This window comes from Chenopodium quinoa, unplaced genomic scaffold, assembly GCF_001683475.1.
Source record: "Chenopodium quinoa cultivar QQ74 unplaced genomic scaffold, ASM168347v1, whole genome shotgun sequence".
NCBI classification, from domain to species: Eukaryota; Viridiplantae; Streptophyta; class Magnoliopsida; order Caryophyllales; family Amaranthaceae; genus Chenopodium; species Chenopodium quinoa.
The window spans coordinates 148362-154735 of NW_018743548.1; positions in this window are offsets into that span (position 1 = coordinate 148362).

Here is a 6374-nt window from a genome sequence, read left to right on the forward strand (position 1 = left end):
ACCTTGAGGATACGAGGTGACCTCCTAGGCCAGTGTATAAGGAGGTCTCTCTCTCGGTAATACAAGTATGTAGTAGTGGTGTATGATTAGATTTTTTTAATGGGCTACTATTTACTTTCAATTATAGAAAAATGATATTGGGAGTAACTTACTATGAAAATACATTACCTAATGGATAGTTTGGTCTAGTTTGTTTTCTTTTTCTATTAGCTAGGGTGGGGTGAATGGTGATCCAATGCTCAATATATAAATTTAGCCTTTCCAAATTGTCTCAACTATTATAAAAGAAATTCTTCCAAAATAATGGCATATCTTTGCTTAAGATGGATTGAAATGTTGTCATTGAATTATAGCATAAACGTATAACAAATAGACACTTTTCATTTTTTTTACAGATTTATGCATCATAAATCAAACAAAATACGAGCTCCATAAATATTGCAAATAGTGGAAGTGACCTATTATTAGCAACATTTACAATACTGATGATACACTTCCTATAAATTAAGAAAACTATCCTCAATTTTAATTCATTATATGATTTATATCTTTGCCTTCTTGCCCTATACCCTCAAGGGGCATCAACCTACATTACTATCCTTAATCTTAAGATGGTTTTTTTTTTTTTTTTTTTTTGGGGGGGGGGGGTTTGGGGTTTAAACAGTTATCTTCCTCATTGGTCACAAAGTTCGTAGCATCCTAAGATAAAGCACCGACCAATCTCCCTGAAATATTTGGTAATGTGACTAATGTCGTATTGTCACTTGCTGCTATCTTGTGTGTATGAATTTGTTATTGTCGGAATTAATATTTATACATACGAAGTATATTCTCTGTTTCTTAAAAGTTGCAATTTTCTTACATTAAACCTATTATTTCTGTAATAAAAATAAAAAAAAATAAAAAAAATAAAAAAAAAAATCAATCACTAATGTACTTAAATTTCACACAAATAACCAAATCGTGTGGCAAGTCATAATGGGGATTACTTCGTTAGTATTATAGGAGCTACTCAATCAGTGTTCTGGAGTTACTTTATTAGTGTTACAGCGGTTACTCTGTCAACGTTCTAGGGGTTACTCCATCAGTGTTATATGGATAATTTTGTTCTTTTACAAGCGGCCACACGGTGTGACCAGTCGCACACAAAACGTGCTGTAAATTTCAATAAGTACTCGTAAAATTTATAAGAAATAATATAAATTTTGACACTCTGTATTTTGAAGATATACTATGAGAAAATCTAATAAAATCTCACATGACTATATTTTTCCTTAAATATGAATCATCATGTGTATTCAAGTATAATATACGAATAGTGTAAAGGTTTAAGTGTTGCACGCAATAATAAATTAATAACGAAATGCATATTTTTTTTTATTTTTTTGGTAATTTATGTTCTATGGATACATGCCTTCATTTAGATGGGTACATGATTTAGACAAGTAGACTAGGTTGTTATGTGCTCATCTCACCATGACATTGCATACACTTTAGAGCTTAGAATAAGAGCAAGATTTACCTTCTTTCGGTTTTTATATAAGGTCGCTTTTAAAGTGGTTTGTTCTCTAAAGGAGAAATTGCCCTATTTCCTGTTTCCTTTCATGCAACACTTCTTTATGTCATGTATATATACAACTAATACAAGTATGAATGTATGATGCATGGTTGTTTGGTTGATATTTTAAGGAAGTTTAAACTTCTGTATGAGAAAAAAAATTTAAGAAATTTTAATTCAAGGTTGTATATATACAAGAATTTTGATTTTATCTCTAATTAATTAAATCTCTAATAATATTAATCATAGAATGTACTTCCTCCATCTCCATTTGATTTTTTCATTTGGACTGTGTATCTTTGTCAATGCAACACTTTGACCATAAATATCGTTAGTTGCTTATAAGTGAAAAATATAACAATTGAATATTAATAATCTATTCATTGAGACGAATCAAATAAGACTCAACATGACTATGTTATGTCTTATATATTAAGAGAAATTTAGAAAATTCTTTCACCTTATTAATAGTGTCAAAATTACAAATAGAAAAATCAAATAGAGACAGAGGGAGTAATAACTAGCTAATTGATCTCAAAATATTTCATAGTGATGAGAGGGAAGAAAATATGTATAGTACCTTATTCATAATTAGTTAAGTGAGCATGCAAGAAATTCAATATGTAAAAATCATTAATAAATTTTGGATGGATAACTTTTTTTTTAATTACTCTTTGAGTTTTGACTTGGTCAACTCACCATCTAACTTAATTTCGGTCATAACTATGCACCAAAAAATAGAAAGAGCATTTGTATATATAGTAACCCTTTAAAAACAACGATTAACTAGGGCTCTTGGTGGAAGAAGAGAGTGAAGGAAGGAGATGGCTTTCCTAAATTTGCTTATGTTCACAAACCTTGGAGTGTTTATGAGACGAGATAACTTACAAGTCACTCAAACTCAACTCATTGAAAGGATCGATTCAAAATGTTGATTGGGGAGTTGAGTTGAACTACCCAAAATCTAAATTGAAAATTCACAGGAAGCTCGTAAAATCCATTATCATCAAGTATTTCATATTATTAAAGACAAAAAATCTAAATACAACATAAGATATGGATGTTATTGAGATAAGACTATTTATAATTTATAAGCTATAAGCTATATGAGATTGATTCAATCAAACAGTTCAGTCATCAATGCTTAATCAAAACTCAACTCATTTAAACTGATTTAATATATTAGTGAGTCGAGTCGAGCTGAGCCGGGCTACATGAACTCAACTTGCATCTTAAGCACCCTCGTCACAAAGCCAATAATACACTCCTTAAGCAAACTCTTAAATTAGTGATTGTTAAATACCCTTCTTTTGACTAATGATTTACACATAATTAACAAGCGGTTAGCAGTGTAGTACTCGAAACAGTCGAAAGAAGTACTGTAGTGTAATTGACAGCACAAATTCCGAATGAAAGTACATGTGATATTCTGGTGAGCGGCTCACCAAATTTGTAACGGTCCATTTTGTTGTGTAGGAGCCCAACGAAATTTCAATATTCTTACTAATCCTTACTTTTTGTGCTTTTTAACAATTAAATTATTATTATTACGAGAGTAATAATCAAACATTTGCAACCTATTTAAGTAACATTTTACTCTTCAAACTACACCGAAAATGATTGAGAAAAGATACTTTTACGATTGAGATTTGAGAGGGATTATGTACCACAAGATCTTGGTAATGACGGTCACATTTGGCATAAGAAATTAAGAACTACAATGTTGAAAATTAAGGGAATTAGTACTAAGAAATTGAAATTTGGCTAAAATATAGATCTTGTACGGACTACGGAGGCCAAGTATATAGTACCTTAATTAAAGCCCGGGTTTTAGATTCATTGGCTCTAATACCTTATTACAAGAAACTCACGGAGAAAGTCTTATTATTTGGGAATAAATAAATTTTTCCACCACTTTTATATGTCAGTCATCCTCCTTATTCTGTAATGTTGCACGAGTATTCTAAACTCACTTGTTGATTAATTTGATCTATTAGCAATTTAGCACTCTCTTATCTCACATGGAAAGCTTGATGAAAAGTTAGTTAGTGTCTCTATATTGTAATTGAAAGAACTCAGATTATGACAAAAGATACATAAAAAAACCACGTGCTTTAATTCTCACGCAGAAGATAGAGTGATTATAACTAATACTCCGTACAATAATGGAGTGCTTCGTTGCCTACTTACAAATCAACAAATGGATTTCCATTTACAACTTGTATGAATCAAATTCTTATCGAGTGCAAGGTCATTGAAAAATTTAAAATCACCCGTAATCCAACGTAGTAGTCAATAATATGCCCTCAATGACATTAGCTATTAGCTATTGTTAGGGTTATACACATAATCACATACCCAATCAAAGTGCACAGTACATTATTATCATTCTCTGATTAAATTGTGCAATTTGGCTCTATTATAAAAGAATATTACACTTTACATGTACCAATTTCTGACCCAAGAGATGACCCTGTTTTTTAAAATTGACAAGGTAATTCTTAATACAAACATTAAGAACACCCCTCCCCTAAAAAAAGAACATACTACTGCATGTTCTGCCAAGATTATGAACCTGCATACATCATCCACTGGTAACAAATTAAACCCACTTGTAAATTTTTTGAGGAAAAACCCACTTGTAAATTGTCCTTGTTAATTTAATAATGTAATATTACTATATCTTGAAGGAGTCAATATAGCAACAATATGATTATTAACGTTGGAGATATTTTCACTTATTTTTGTAAAAATAAGTTTAGATACATACGGTCGATAAATTCAAGACAAATAAGTCTAAATAAGCGAGTAATAAGAATTGCCTAAGTTAAAGTTATAATTTGTTCAATTTATATTATTTTTGATGAGTTCAATTAAGTTTAGCTGTTTAGATAATGAAAATAAGGTGAGTAGAACGCATCTAAGATATTGGGGATCATATGATTTATTTAATTGTCTCATTACTCTCATATACAAGTAAAATCACTATCATGACAATCAATTAGTACATCTATCTACATATGTTCCATAATTAATTGTAGAACACTTCATTTGTTATTTGACAAGTCCTGAAAAATCCAAATATCATTCAATTTTATTGATATGATAAAAGCATTGACAATCGTTATGCTTGTTTTTCATACGAAGTACTGTATATGCTAGGATAATTCCTTATTCATACTTTAATCTTTATGTCTAATTAATCGATAAATCATAATTTGCGTATCTGATTCAATGATAATTTGGTTGAATACTCTAGCTTCTTGATTATTATGCGTCTTCTAGTACATATACACTAAAGTTTTCTCTCTACTGATTCATTTTGACAGTCATATATATGTACTACAAGGGACCATAATCCTAAATGTCTATTTATATAGACTCCTTTCCTAATTCACCCATCGTGTATTAAAAAAGCTTTAGTGGTCTCTACACATATAAAACAGTACCTTTACTTTAAAAAATAAAAAAGACGTAAATCAACCCAATAATAATAATAATAATTATTAATTAGATCACTTTATTTTGGCCAAACTATATAATAGCGAATAAATAAATTCTATATCTGAATAGTTCGCATATATAATTGTATTTAGGTTCATATACCTTCTAACAATATATACATAAGAAAACTTCACAATGGCATCGAGTCAAACATTACAAATGACCGTTTTTAGTAGGACTTTTTCATGTCAATGAAAGATTAAATCGAAGTTTTGACTTTTGAGGTTGCAACTTTAAGTTTCTTATTAGCTTTTAACTTAATAAGGTACAAAAGGTACTTCTCTAATAATCACAACTCCATATTCTTACCTCATACTTTTTCTTTCTATTTGTAAATTGTAACACAACGTCTTGCCACGAAAATTCAGAAAGAAATTAGATAAGATAAAAGGACAACCTAAAATCATATTGGTGACTTGATTAAGTTATTATTATTAATCTAATTTAACCTGATCTAATCTCTTCATAAATTTGGGTGATAAAAAGTTATATTACGAGTATTATGAAACAAAAAAAAAAGTATATAAGACTTATTTTTGTTAATTAGATGCGATGCACCGACATACATTAATAGTCATAAATTAATTATATATTTAATCACATCAACTATTTGGACAAACTAGTTACTTGTAGCTTTTCCCATTTCTTGTACATTCCAAGAACCACCAAAGTTTAAATCCTAGGGGGGCCAAATACTACAAATAGCTTAATTTCCTGTTTAAATGTTTGCTCAATTATAGTTTTATCTCAACTTTAGGCCAATTTAGTGTTAAGAAAATAATGCAAATTTTCTATTTAATCAAATTTGAGGGAGAAATAAATTATATAAACAAAATGTCTGTTTATACCAAAGTGCAAAAACACAACCCCTCTTTTCTCTGAGTTATTTTTCTTCTCTCACATTTTCTATTGAAATTATTACATACAAATGAAGGAAATGCTCAATTTATAGTTTTCCTAAAACAACCTAAGCCATTTAAAATTTAGCCTGCAATATTTATTACCATTAGTTATTTTTCCCTATATTTGGAAACACCTTTAATTTTCAATGGTAATGCATGGTTATTTAATAACCATTTTTTTTTTTCTTTATGTTTCTTAATTATCTGCCAGCAATCTCCCACTTGAAGACTGATTTCAATCTGTCTTCACACCAAGGAGTAGAACCTCAACTAGTCTTCTGTCATTTTAAGACCAATTGATGTTGAGCACAATTTCAACTTGTCAATCGTCACTGTTTTCGTTAACATGTCTGCTGGATTCTTACTGCCAAGAATCTTTTTAAGAGTTAACACTTCATCTTCTAGAAGAG